Genomic DNA, 14,458 nt, shown 5'->3' with positions numbered 1-14,458 from the left:
AATGTTCATTCTATGTTTGCATTCCATATCAACAACTTTGTCAATGATGAAGCGTTCATCAAACATCTTTCTATACGTTACCCATGAAGCAAAGTTATTAATATCAGTTTTAACATATAAGTACCATATGCATGGCTTTCAGTACACTTCACAAAACAAAAGACTGGTATTTATTTGCTCAAACCTCAGTAATTTAGTCAGTTTCAATCATTTTGATTAATATGACTGTAAAACAGAGATCCAAAAATGCTGGCCCGTTTGGGATCTTTGGTGCCGGTAGATCCGGGGCCCTGTTCTATCAGCATATTGCTCATGAAAACACTATATTTTACTATCAAAAACAGTAAGGGAACTTCGATATTTCAAAAACATTTGAAATGTAAAAAAAAAACAAAGATGGCCGCCCTAATCCCGCATGCCAAGTCGCACGGCCGTGGGCATGAGGTCATCGTATTCTGACAGCCTATATATATGGGGCAAATGGCAGTTATTAGCTATCAGTTTTTGATTCCCAGTGGTGTATACTATTGGTACGAGAACAGCGTTTTATTTGGAGAAATGCCATTCCTAGCGGCTTGGAAACGTAGACGACAGGATGAAGACCCGAAGAACCCTGAACTACCGGGAAAAGAGGAGGGAGAGAGGACCGAAGATCTACCCCGGGACGACCAGCAAAAACGGAAGAAACACAGCTCCCAAGGAAGCGAGACGGACCGCGGAAGAAAGAAGAGGAAGAAGAGCCCTGCAGGAGAGCCCAGCGGATCAGATGATGGACCCAGGAAGCCCCTCAGCCTCACAGACTTCACCTTCTATTCTGAGTTGGGAAGAGGTGGATTTGGCAAAGTAAGTAACGTGTTTATTTTATCTAGGGGTACAGAAAGAGTTTTTAGGGGAAATATGGAACAAGAAACCACATAAAACATGCCTTTGTCTTACTTACTGGGATCATTCTAGGTAGGGAAAACAGTGACACTTTAATCCAATAAATCAGTTTGAACACAGCCCATATTATAGACGGTACGGCCTCCAAAAGCTGTTTATTTTCACTCATTCCAAACACACAAGCTTTACACTTAAGGCTGGGAGACGATATCCTCGGGTTTGGATTGGAAAGCAGCAAACGTAGAGCTTGATACATTGTATCCGGTGTCTATCATACAGGAGAAGCACACTGAGCAGTTACTGGACACTCCACGCGGTGGCGGCGGCAGTTAGGCAGGTTGGAGATACTGATTGGCTCATGCAGCTGTCACTCACGTCATACATCATTCATTCATTAATATGAAACGATCTTAACTTTATCTTTGTAACTAAATGGAACGGTAATGAGTGAAATGTTCAGTATATACCAGAGACTGCCAGGCCTACTGAGTGTCCATATTGCCAGATTAAGGAAAAGTGGATGTGCAAGCGCATTGGTGTCATTTATACATCAGGATGTGCCGGGTATTAAGATAAAATGATGTTTATTTCCGCTATAATAAAAGACGCAGAAAATGTGCATGTGTTGTTTTTTTTAAAAGCTAAAGGGGTATCCTGAAGTTATAATGTGAAGGGTGAGGGGATTCCATGTAAAGTCAGGAAATTTTACTTTACCAAGAGGGTGGTAGATAAATGGCCTCTCAGCAGAAGTGGTAATACATGGTATAGGCAGATGGTTCCTGAATCTAAGGCAAGACCAAGGACTGATTTAGCTGTGAGTCTGTACACTAGATGGGCCGGATGGGTCTGCTGGTAGATTCTATGTTTCTATGAATCAGGTCATTTTATCATAGTAACAGATTTAAATGAAAATGCTTAAAGGACTAAAATCAATGCTCTGGGGTCGGCTTTCTACACAAAACTGCAAATGGAATAATTAGGTAAACTACGTCTGAGATAAAATGAGATGTCGATGTTAAAAAGGCATCTGGAGCCTATATTATTCTGTTCATTAAAAGCTGGTCTCAGGTTGTCTTTGCAGATTAAGACATTGAACCTTTTGGGCTGGGTTAAGTATTCTACGACTAGTTTTAAAATTAGATTTACGCATCTATATTGTAGTGGATGGAGTGAGTGGTAGATAGGTGGAATAGCCTCCCAGAACAAGTGGTAGAGGACAAAACAGTGACATAATTTAAACATACATGGAATAGGCATATGGCTCCTGAATATAAAGTAAGACCAAGGACTGATTACGGTTTGAGTCTTTACATTAGGACGTTGGATGGGCTGAATGGATCTGATCTCCCATCAAACTGCACCTTTCTATGTTGATAATGAGCTTCACATTTCACACATCAATTATAACTGTCACCCCTTCCTGGTTATCTCAGGTCATGCTCGCGTCATGGAGGAGCAGTAAACATCCGGTGGCTGTTAAGATCATCAAACGCAGCTCATCGTGGAAAGAAGGCATCATGCGGGAAAGACGAGTCTTGGAGCTGGCAGCAGAAAGCCCATTCCTCTGCCACGGCTTTGGTGCTTTTCACACCCAGGTACGGAATTGTCTGTTGCTCTGCAGCCTATTCCCGTCCTTTCACCTTCTACCATGCACCATTTCTACAGAAGATCTGCATGTGTCACTGTACTATTAGTCTCTGCATGACTGTAACTGTTTTTGCTCTATGTTCAAAATAAGCACCGCGTCTTTCTCGTCATGGAGAACGGGAGCGGAGGCAGCCTGTCAAACCACCTGAGGAGGAACGGCCGGATGGGAACCAGTGCTGCAGTGTGAGCAACAGAGTAGACATAAAGCCAATGATCATTTCCATGCTGTCTAAATGGCTCCTCTAGCTTTAATCCCAATGCAGTGAAATCAGAGGCTCTCCATCGCTGTAAATAACCCTTTGCTAATATTTAGAAACTACTCACTAAACTGTTTGTGTCCTTCTGGCAGGTTCTACGCTGCAGAGATCACCTTCGGTCTTCAGTTTCTACACAGCCATGGAATAGTTCATCGGTTAAAAAAAAATATTTCTGCTCTCAACTGTCCATTCTCTTGCTCTTTTGTTGAGTCTTATGTCTTCCATCACCCCAAGTTCCCTTCATCTCACCATTTATTCCATTTCAAAATCTTTCAGAATTCTTAAGAGGAAAATGAACATCTTCTTTCTCTGAATCATTTAGGGACCTGAAGCCAGCGAACGTGTTGATGACCAGCGAGGGACACCTGAAGATCTGCGATTTCGGCCTCGTTGTGGAGAAGATCATCGGCGCAGCCAAAACCAAAGGCGTAGTTGGGACCAGAAAATATATGGCCCCCGAGGTGAGAATTTATTAATTAGATTAATGCTATAGTTAATCTAAACCTTAATTACTTTACAATGCATTACCTATCTACATTTTACACATATTGAACTTGTTTTGCAGGTTTTTCAGAAGAAGAAATATGGCGCCTCCGCAGACTGGTGGTCGTTTGGAGTCACTCTGTACCAGATGCTGGTGGGAAGGGTCCCAGTTCCATCATCACAGCCCAAGAGGGAGTACCGGGACTGCACCGTTCACAATGACTTCCCGTACCCAAGCTGGCTGCTATCAGATCAGAAAGACATCCTCATGAAGGTGAGTAGATCACAAATGTCCTGATAAGGTGTGTGGCTATACAGGAACTTTTATAGACAATAAGGGACTGTAGTGCAGCAAATTCTGGAATGGGCAAAATATGGTTACTAAACTCAACAAAAACTTGGCTAAATACGTCAGGAAATTGGAATACAAAAACCATTTTTTATTTTTCTTTTGCTTTCTCAGCTTCTGCTTAAAGATCCAGAATGCCGGCTTGGGACGAATGGTGATATAAGAGTGCATCCTTTCTTCGGCATCTTGAACTGGGACCATTTGGAACAACGAAAACTCTGGCCCCCATACCTGCCTCTGGTGGTACGTGTAGCCATTACAAAATGCTTTAGATCCACTAAGTTCTAATATCACAACTTATTGCTCTTCAACATTAAAAAGTACTTAATAATGGTATAAGAACACATCCGGTGCACAAAGAGAACCCCCACACACATGTAAATTTACTGTATATGATTTCTTCTTCCGAGCCTTTGATACATTTCCTTCCACCAATTAATCATTGCTAAGGAGCCCATCTAATGACAACTGACGAGCGCTTTGTTATTACGTACCTGCCGCCATAGTATACATTATGATGTGTTTTTGAAATCAAGGAACTTTTCGCTTTTTTCTTGCAGGACCCAACTGGAGATCTTCACCTCAGTTCCCAGGATATATCCTTTTCATTTGTAGAGGGGGCTAATTGTAACAAAAACAAAAAAAGTTGGGATTTGCCAGACCTGTCTTTTGTTAGCCCCAAATGGAGGGAATAAACATCCCTCCTTGTATCCAACATCTCAGATGGGAACAAATTCTCTTTTATTCAGGATTCAGCTTGAAGATCTTGCCTGAAAAGTCTCCTGTTGGACAACGACCAATAGTCCAGGATGTCACCTCCCTGCTTCATCTACCACCGCAGCAGAGCTGTCCACCACCACAGCAGAGCGCCTACCTCAACATCACAGCAACTCCACCTGCTGTCCACATCAGAGAAAACCACCTTCTACAGCTGTCCAACATCACTGCGCGGCAATTCCACCTGCTCTGTCCAACATCACTGCGCGGCAATTCCACCTGCTCTGTCCAACATCACTGCGCGGCAATTCCACCTGCTCTGTCCAACATCACTGCGCGGCAATTCCACCTGCTCTGTCCAACATCACTGCCCGGCAATTCCACCTGCTCTGTCCAACATCACTGCGCGGCAATTCCACCTGCTCTGTCCAACATCACTGCGCGGCAATTCCACCTGCTCTGTCCAACATCACTGCGCGGCAATTCCGCCTGCTGTCCAACATCATTGCCAAGCCTCTACTACAGCTGTCCAACACCACAGCACAGCCATTACACACGCTGTCCAACATCACAAAAAGCATTTAATGCAACACAACACCACAGAGAACTTCATTGCTGACAAACATCATTGTGCTGCACCTTGTCCTGCTGTTCAACAACTTAGCAGCGAGACTCCATCTGGCCTCTAACACATACCTCCCAACTTTTACCCCCAGTGAATCGGGATGCATTGGGGGTGGTGGGTGGGCGCATGCATAGTAGAGCTTACCTTTAAGCTCCGTCCCCCGGGGTCCCGATTCACAGAGGATAGAATGTTACTGCACATGCATTCTCCAGTGTTCCAAACACCAGAGAATATAATTAGAAGAAATGTGGTTCTGAATCCTGCTGTCCCATAGAGATCTTCCTCTGTCTTCTTTTTTTGGGCGAGAGCTAGAGTTCGGCAGGGAGATCGAGTGGCCGCACCCAAAGCAGGACAGCTGGGAGCCATGCAGTCTGCTGCCACCTGTCATACTGTGTCACAGACAGGCTTCCATGCTACGTAACATCAAAGTAGAGCATCCCTTGCTGTCCAACATCACACAAAAGTACCTACAACACAGCAGATCATCTCCCAGTCTACCAAATTACAAATAGTATTCCTACCCTACACAATGAAGTAGAGGGAAAAGGTCTATCCGCTTCTTAAAATGTGTTTCTTCTTTGTTCTAGATCCAGCGTGGACCAATTGGACTGAAACGAGTGGAACATGATGATAATGAGATGTACCACGGACAGAACTAAAGGGCACTGATTCATTTAAGAAGGTCTTTTGAGTTACTCTGTAAGTTATTAAACCTTCAAGAGGTTCGCTTTGTCTGGCAGCTGAAACTGTCCCTCTTCCTTCTATGTAGGTCTATGTGAGATTTTGTCAGAGTCGCCTGGTGCTTGAGGAATGAGCCCTTCAAACCGGAAAAATTTTGAATGAATTCTGTCTTTTATCTGTAAGTCTCTTGTCCCTCACTAAAGGTTATGGGTAGTTTTAAATAGTCTACATGTACTAACTTATTACTCATTTCTTGTTTCTCTTCTTTTCATATTTAGAATTCTGCATGGATTTACTCATTCTCCTATTCCATTATTGGTTCTTCAGAAACTTCTTCTGGGACCTACTAGTACAGTTGGTACAAGTAAGTAAATCTTCAGACTGTATTTGCTGTAAATACCTACTATTGAGATTAGAGATAGGAAATATTTAAATGTATACCTTATTTTAATTAATGTTTGGGCTACGGTTACTTGTCTATCTGGTATTTGGCATCTATTTCTTCTTTCTCTTAGATCAAGCACTGACCAAGTTAACCACATATACTCCTGGACTTAGCGCTACATGCAGGATGATCCGATGTACCATGGAACAAAACGAGCCAGTTGAATCATTTCAGAAGTTTTTCACTTTCATTGTAAGTTATGAAACCTTTAAGAAGGTTATTACAAATTCTGCGGTTGCTCAGTTTGGCTGCTGAAACCATTCCTCTTCCTTTTGCACAGATCTTCAAACCTGCTTGGAAGATCTTGCGTCTGTGTCATATTCTCCTGGTGCCTGAGGCATGAACCCTTCACACTGGAAGTCTTTTGTCTGTGAGTCTCTTCTTTTTATTTGTCATAAACACGAAATTAGCCAATAACTAGTTTTATTTAAAACCAACAAGCTAATTTTCCTTTACTAATTCCTCCCTCCTATTCTCCCATTGGTTCTTGTCTAGCGATGACTGTATCTTCAGGCCGTATATATGCTGTAAATTCAACTTATTTTGATTTGTGCATAGGATGAGATTTCATTTTAATGATCTTTTTTGTTACCTATGCCAGGTGTGATGCTCAGATGTGAATTTGTGTCAACTATCCTTCAAAGCCTGTTCCAAGTAGATCTGTAACAGGTCGGTATCTCCTGTCCCTAACATTTCTTACATGTAACAATTGTGTCTTGTTCCCCATTTCATCTTCTATGCATTCTGTGATCACTTACCCTACATTGTTTGATCTTGTATTTGTCAGTTTGTCCACACTGTTCCTTAAACATCTCCTCTATTCATTCTTCCCATAAGAACGTGTAATTTTCTTACCATGATTTTCCTGGCTTTCATAATCACAGGTTTCTTATTCTTGTTTTCTCCAGCTACCAGAATGGCTTGAGATGTCTGGAAGATCTTTCATCCTTCAAGCTTCCTCTCCTGAAGATCTCTAGAACTTCAACTTCACTGCCAAAGCAAATTTATCTCCACTCATCAGACGCTGATCCTCTTCTTCTTGTCATTGACGATTAAACCTACAGCATGACACAAATGTTACTATGTTGCAGTTCTTTAAACTATACAGCCCTATATAAGTAAACTCATTTAAACCCCTTAAGTTACCTGTACAGCATCCAATGTGTCATTTGCATACTTTATATATTATCTTGGTTTCACCCAGTTTAATAAAATCCTTTAACTTTATTTATATTTCAGTGATTACTAATGGATTCATTTAAACATTTCATTAATTGACTTTTATTTCTCCACATACTGTACACAATACATTCAAGCCTCTGTAAACAGTTACAGCAATGTTCTCTGTCAACTCACAAAGTGTTCCAAAATAACACACACAATGTAACGTTACTATTGTGTGTTATTTGCTTGTACAACATCTGCTTTCAAACTACCGTATTTGCTCGATTATACCCCTCGTGTTATAATCGAGGTCGTCTTCTAATTAGACCTCAAAAAAATGTCTGCTGGGGCCAGGCTGCTTACCGGTGCTTTGGTCCAGAGCAGCGTCTCTTCTATTAGCAGCAGGAAGCTAGCAGAGTGTCACATAATTCTGCCTCCCCCTCCTTCCTCTGGGGGCCAGAGAAGTTGCTCGCACAGCCGGGCCCCTGCAGAAGTCTTCAAGTGAGAGAGCTGCAGTTCAGGTAAGGGGGTAGGGGAGGGTTTTTGTGATTAATGTGTGAAGTATGTGTGATTAATGGAATGAATGAGTATTTAAATGTTTGTGAATGAGTGTGTGTGTGATAGCATGGATGTGTAAGGGGGAGGGTGGTAGCATGGCATAGGGAGGCTGTACTCAAACTCCTATCATCCCCAGGTTCCAGCATGTACTGGCTGCCTTGGCTTGATAGGAGTTTGATTGCTGTTAGCAGATATATATATATATATATATATATATATATATATATATATATATATATATATACCTCCAGAAATGCCTTTTAACCCCCTATATGCCACTCTGGCATTTAGGGGGTTAAAAGGCATATCATGGGGCAGAGTGGCATATAGGAGGGCATAAGACATTTCTGGAGGCAGAGTGGCATATAGAGGGTTAAAAGGCACATCATGGGGCAGAGTGGCAAATAAAGGGGGATTAAGGCATTTCTGAGGGCAGAGTGGCAACCTTGGGGGCAGATGTGCATAACTGGGGAGGGGCAGGTTGGCAAATAAAAAGAAATAAAAAAATATATATTTTTCTCAATCATAGCTTTTATTAAATATGAAAAAATTGTTTACATGAATTAATATTTACTAGTAAAACTTTTTTTCCTATAGGGTAGTCTTATATTCAGGCTTTTTGTTTTTTTCCTAAATTAATATTTAGATTTTGGGGGGTCGTCTTATAATCAGGGTCGTCTTATAATCGGGCAAATAGTTATTTTTTAACTTTGACTTATTTGTTTTCCTGCAATTATAAGATATTGAGTGTGGGGCATGTGTTTCTACTCAAAGAAATCAAACCATGTATAACACAACTTAATACGACTTATATAAACGATAAATAGTACAAAAGTGAATGTACACAGCGCCTGATTAGCTGCATTTCCCTCTGTCTCAACCAGAAAAAATTCAAAATCAAATTTACACCGATGGGCATAAAAGATTAAAATTTGGCACCTTCATTTTCATAACGTAGAATCTATATCCATATAGGAAAAAACAGAAACAAATATATAGTGCAATATGTTTAAATCATATCAACATATAGCACTTTATCTGATTAAAACTTATTGCACTATATATTTGTTTCGGTTTTTTTCCATCATGGTTCCATCAATAGTATAGATTTTTTTTTTTTGGCAAATGGGAGACGAGCCTTTGTTTTGTTTTTGGTCAGGAGTGCATTAAAACATTAAAACGTGTCTCTGGACTGTGAGCCTCGGCCAGAATACGCCACGGGCTGTATATACAATAAGGATGTTTAGCCTTGAAGAAAAGTGGGTTATTTATGGCAGTGGCACTAAAGTCTTAATAACTAAAAATCCAATTCCTCATTTACCTAAATGTCGCTCTAAGACATTGGTTCCCCACGGGCGGTATGAGAAGGAGTCAGGGTGCTTCTCAAGTACATTGGCTGCTTGGCTTCTACGGCTTGTCATTAACTTAAAATGTGGGAAAGAAAATTAAACTAATAAAGTTAATAAAAAAGTTTAATTTCCTCTAATTCCTCCAAATGAAAAGATAGCTCTGCAGGCAGGAATAGTTGCCGCAGTTCCACTGATAGCCAGCAGGTGGTGCTCCTAAACCTATAAGTATTCAGCATAGAGACACACTTTTTAATATTGTACCTGAAGAAGAGACCGAGAGTCTCTATAACATGCTTTTTATTTCTACGGCTACAACTCCACACCTTATACTTCATAATGAGCATAAGCTGTTTGTTTATATGCCTTTGGCACGAGAGTTAATGTAAGGAAGTTCTACTTCACTGAGAGGAACAGCCTTCCAGCAGAAGTGGTAGAGGCTGATACACCGAGGGAAGTTAAATATGCATGGGGTAGGCATATAACTCCTGAATGTAAGACCAACGACTGATTAAGGTTTGATTCTTTACAGCAGGAGAAACGGGCAGACTAGACGGGGGCCAATCTGCCGGCAAATTCTAGTTTTCTCAGTTAATAGAGCACCCATGTATTTGAATATACAATCCACCTGTCTGTGTAGGGATAGGGTAAGCATATACGGATTTATGCCAAGACGTATGCCAAGTATTTTTACATGCATTATACGATATGTAAGATTATATCATAGTATCTAGAAGAAATTTGTAAAATACCCAATAGCACTAATATGCTTTTTTAATGACATTTGAAGATTAATAAAACCCATTTGGTCATTGTTATACACATTATAAAGTGTGAAGCACACAAAACCAGACAGACTTCTATTAAGTATTTCTGTATCAATACGTAGAACCCAAGCCCTGTGAATTCCCTGTATCCAGAAATATGTTTCATTTCTGCAGTTAAGTGTCTTTTCCAGCAGGTGGCGCCTCTTTGCTAACAGGACTATTTTCCGAATAATAAGATTTTTTCCAATGTTTTCCCTAAAGTTCAATAATGACAAACAATTTCAATAGGGAAAGATGGTTGTTTTATAAAGAGATATAATATGTGACCCAGGCAGCATCTCGACTCTCCCCCCACAACCTACTCCTTGTCCTAATCCAGCACCTCGTCTCAGAAGGATGCATTCTGCCCGGTAGAGGAGATAGTGGGGGCTTTGCTGACTTGGCACAGACCACCAAAACGTAACTGGACTGGTTACCCAGGAGAGATCTCTGAGCTCACCAACTGGATCTAATGTTTTTATGTTCACACAGTGACCACCTGATCTGTTGCTCCAACTGAGTAACGGAGCTATACCGGCCAACAGCCTACCGGGCATTTGCCTGGTGTGCCAGAGGGCCACTCCAGGCCTGACAGTTGGTAGGTATGAGTAGGCTCCATGCTAACTGTGGCTTAAAAAGATACACATCACTGATGAGCCAAGCATCTATTATACCTGCGTGTTACTTACAGGAGATAATCCATTCCATCTCTATGGTTTCATTTTGACGGTTTTTACATTTTTTGGCACCGGTACGAGGGTTCCTATATCATAACCCCATTGAAAGACAGCTTCGGCGGAGGCTTCCTAGTGTTTCTTAATAGCTCGGGTGGTAGCAGGTGAAGAACTAATTGAATTTGACAGTAAAATGAAACAAAGCATCTGCCAAAAGCGGGCTTGCTGGAAAGAAAATGAAGTCTCCAGTAGAGTGTTCCGTTACAGAAAGTCTCCGGAGAGTGTATTTAGTGACATATTTTGCCCACAATGATTATGTTTTCTTCTCGGCTTCAATTAAGACCTTGTTATTGATGGAGCTACAAGCAGCTGAAGCCACGGTTTGTGCATTTGATGCAAAATACCGCAACATTGTAGCAGCCAGACAGTCTAGGCGCACGCAGGGCTGAGGTTGAGCTTTTACGACGTTCAAGAAGAGAAATTTCTTTCTACTAAATCGAGAAATCTGATTGCAACACATTTTCAGGGTTGGATCAGAAGAGTGTGTCATAGAGATGGACCAACTTACCCCTCTAGTGTTCATAAAAGTAACATTACACACGATCCATACTACTATTTGAATGCTGAAACCCCGCCAAGAAATAATTCATGTAAAAATTGTCCTTATTAATATATTTTTAGCTGGGAAAGCTTAACTGTCATGTGATACAAAAGGCTTACCACGATTGGACAATAAACCTAGCAGACTCGCACCTGAAGGAGGAGAACGTCCCGGGATTCATCCCATCGCAAAAAACAGGCAATGTTTCAACCTTCGTCAAAGCTTTAGAACCTTGATGATCTTGTGCTATGGGCCGACATTGTAGACAACATGCGCAGGCATACAATGTATCAGTTCATCAACTGCGCTTTATCAACGCTCTATTTACAGGGTCCTGGGAGGACCAAAAGACTCAAGGAGCAGGTTAGAGAGATGGGCAATTGATTTTTTTTTGCTAATTTCCATCTTGTAATCTCCAAGTAACGGATCAATACGAGACTGATAGAAGAAATTAGAATGCGCGTCCTAGCACCATGGCCGCGCTATTTGTCACAGAGCAGATGGCCCGTGCCAGATCTATCTTTATTCCAAATAAATTAAATTGCATTTCCTCCGAGTAATTTTTCACCGGAGTGGGCTGCTTCTCTTAGTTTGCTTGAAAGACGGGCCTCCGCATCTACTAGTGACAGGCTATCCGCGGGTGGAAATTGGCAAACATTCATTCCCTAGAAGTATAGCAGTTTCCCGTTAGACAATCTGCAGTCTCTATATACGCTCTAATGGAGTCTGTATTGTATTGTTTTTGCCCAAAAAAGTATTTTCGAGCGGGGGTTTGATTAGAAAGAATGTAACATTATGGTTAAAAAACAGGAACTATTTCTCGTGATTAAGCAAGTTATGGTGAAAGCCGAGGAGAGTCAGAGGGCGAGGGGCTGATGAAGGCGAGCCCTAAGGGCAGCAGAATTTGCTAAAGAGTGCGGCTGTATGAAGAGCGACATGATGAAGAGTGCGATGAAGGCCACTTGACTCGGGTCATCCAACGACCCCTCACCCCGATGAGTAACCTCAATGGACTCCATCGACAGCAACGCCCAGCACCTTCACAACGTTACGGAGGCCGAGAACCTCCCTGCAGCCTCCAAAGTCTTATCTACGTCCGCTCACCATCCTTGTGACCTTCTTACCCCAGAGGAGAAGACGGCTAAGATCCCACAGCAGGCGAGACCCCCTGCAGCTACATTTCTAACCACCAAGACTAATAAGCAATTAACTTAGAATTAGCCTTAAAAATGTTTTTTCCCCGGTTATTTTTATCATTAAGGGCAGGTGTCTAAACATGTCACCTTTCCTGAATTACAGATCGCTAATAAAACAAGCTACAAAGGCAAAAACATACGTAAAAACGGCGGATCGGGAAGAGGTCTGATGCATACTGGGAAGATTAGGGGTACCATGGAAGCAGGATCTGCACGATTATTCCTCCTCATTAGGTTATCTCTCCCATATTGTTAAGCTGCTGATTGCTGTGGATTGGGTCAGACGGCCATTGTGAGAAATTGTGGGAGGAAATTGATTAAAAGATGCTCTTTTTGCCACAACCAAACAAATCTAATCAAATCTAATTTTTTTATAGTAAATTCTAGAGGTAATGTGTGTGTGTATATATATATATATATATATATATACATGCACATATACACACACATAATATGTAATTATATCTCGTGAAATGTAATATTATAGTATATTATAGTATATTTATATATATATATATTTTACAATGTGAATACACTTATTTATATATATATATATATATATAACATTTGAATATATATATAATGTGTATATATATATACATATAAATATATGTTATTAAGTCAGTCTTTTTTGTTTTTTATATAATAATAATAGGGAAATCGGCAATTGCCCCCCCTTAGCCATTAGAATCCAATTTTCTTTATTTCGGTCTCAAACAAAATGAATAATTTTGAAAGGCTGGAGGACGCTGCCAGAGCGGCCATAATGAAAGAGAGGTCGGGTGTTTTCAAAGAAGAATATATATTTGTAAGGGCCAGGGCTGAATTGTTAAATGCCATTTAATAGGCAAGCGACAGCAGGAAACGGACTAATCTTTATAGAGCGCTGATTAGTAAGTAAGGCTTCCCGGGTGATAATTAGTATTGCTCTGGCCAAGTTCCAGCATCTGACGGCGGCATCCACGGCGGCATCCACGGCGTAACGGTTAATTGCCAGACACTTTTAACTGTCATTAAATGTCACCATTTTATTTCCACGGCCAGAGCATGTGGTGAAATTTTTTGGGGGGAACAAAATGACCCCAAGGGTGAGTTTAACTCTTTAGCAATGCGTTGCATTCAAGCAGGGCCCTCAAAGGGTTAATCAAGATAATATCTTTCTCTTGTTCTACATAGAATGACTCAAAATTGTCTCGATTTCTCTGGAAATGACCTGGCTTCAATTCTTATCATGCTTGCCAACATGTCAAAAGGTCACTTTACTGACAGAGGGACTGGCCAAACAAAACATGGGACAATTGGCAGGTACATAAAAGAAAATAACAGGACTAGACGATCTATGTTTCTATGCATTTTTGGGGACAAAACTGTTCAATTAAGAACCTAAACATGTTTGATTTAATGTAACGGAGATGCAGCTCATCACACCTTGACAGCCATAACTACTAAAGAATAAAACCCTACAAGTCAAAACAGCCCAATCCGTCTCAATGTAAAACAATAAAAAAACCTTATAAGCGCCGTAGACCTTTTTTTTTTATCCGTAAACATCTGCCCCAGGGGTCTGTTCCTCAGAAAAGCAAGGAATTACGTTGCGGTGTTTTCATCCGCACTCCGAACGAAGCGGTTGCTTTTGCGAGGTACGAGCGACCATTGTTGGATTAGCCGACGACTCTGTGCCTCCAGTTGGCGTTAAATCAACCCCCGCCGTGCCTAATCCTGTGCAAAGAACGTCGCTGAAGTCTGGAACGCCGAGGTATAATTCCGACTTCTTTTTTTTTCTTATCAATTCTAAGAAATTGCTCGGAGCAATCAGACTTCTCTCAGCCAAAAAGTACATTAGTCAGTGACAAAGACCGGCGCGCCACTTAATCAGAAGGCGCTGTGATTGATAGCGCGTCGATGCGGCCTTTAATCAGGGATGCGCTATTCAGATTTCCAGCCATTAAACCGGCCAATCTATATGATCGCGCCGGCTCGACGGTTCATTTGTCACGTTCGTCAAACACGGGGCTTTTAAACCGCTT

Source organism: Spea bombifrons, chromosome 9 (genome assembly GCF_027358695.1).
Source record: "Spea bombifrons isolate aSpeBom1 chromosome 9, aSpeBom1.2.pri, whole genome shotgun sequence".
NCBI lineage: Eukaryota > Metazoa > Chordata > Amphibia > Anura > Pelobatidae > Spea > Spea bombifrons.
The sequence above is the reverse complement of the archived record's forward strand: the minus strand, read 5'-3'. Positions refer to the sequence as shown.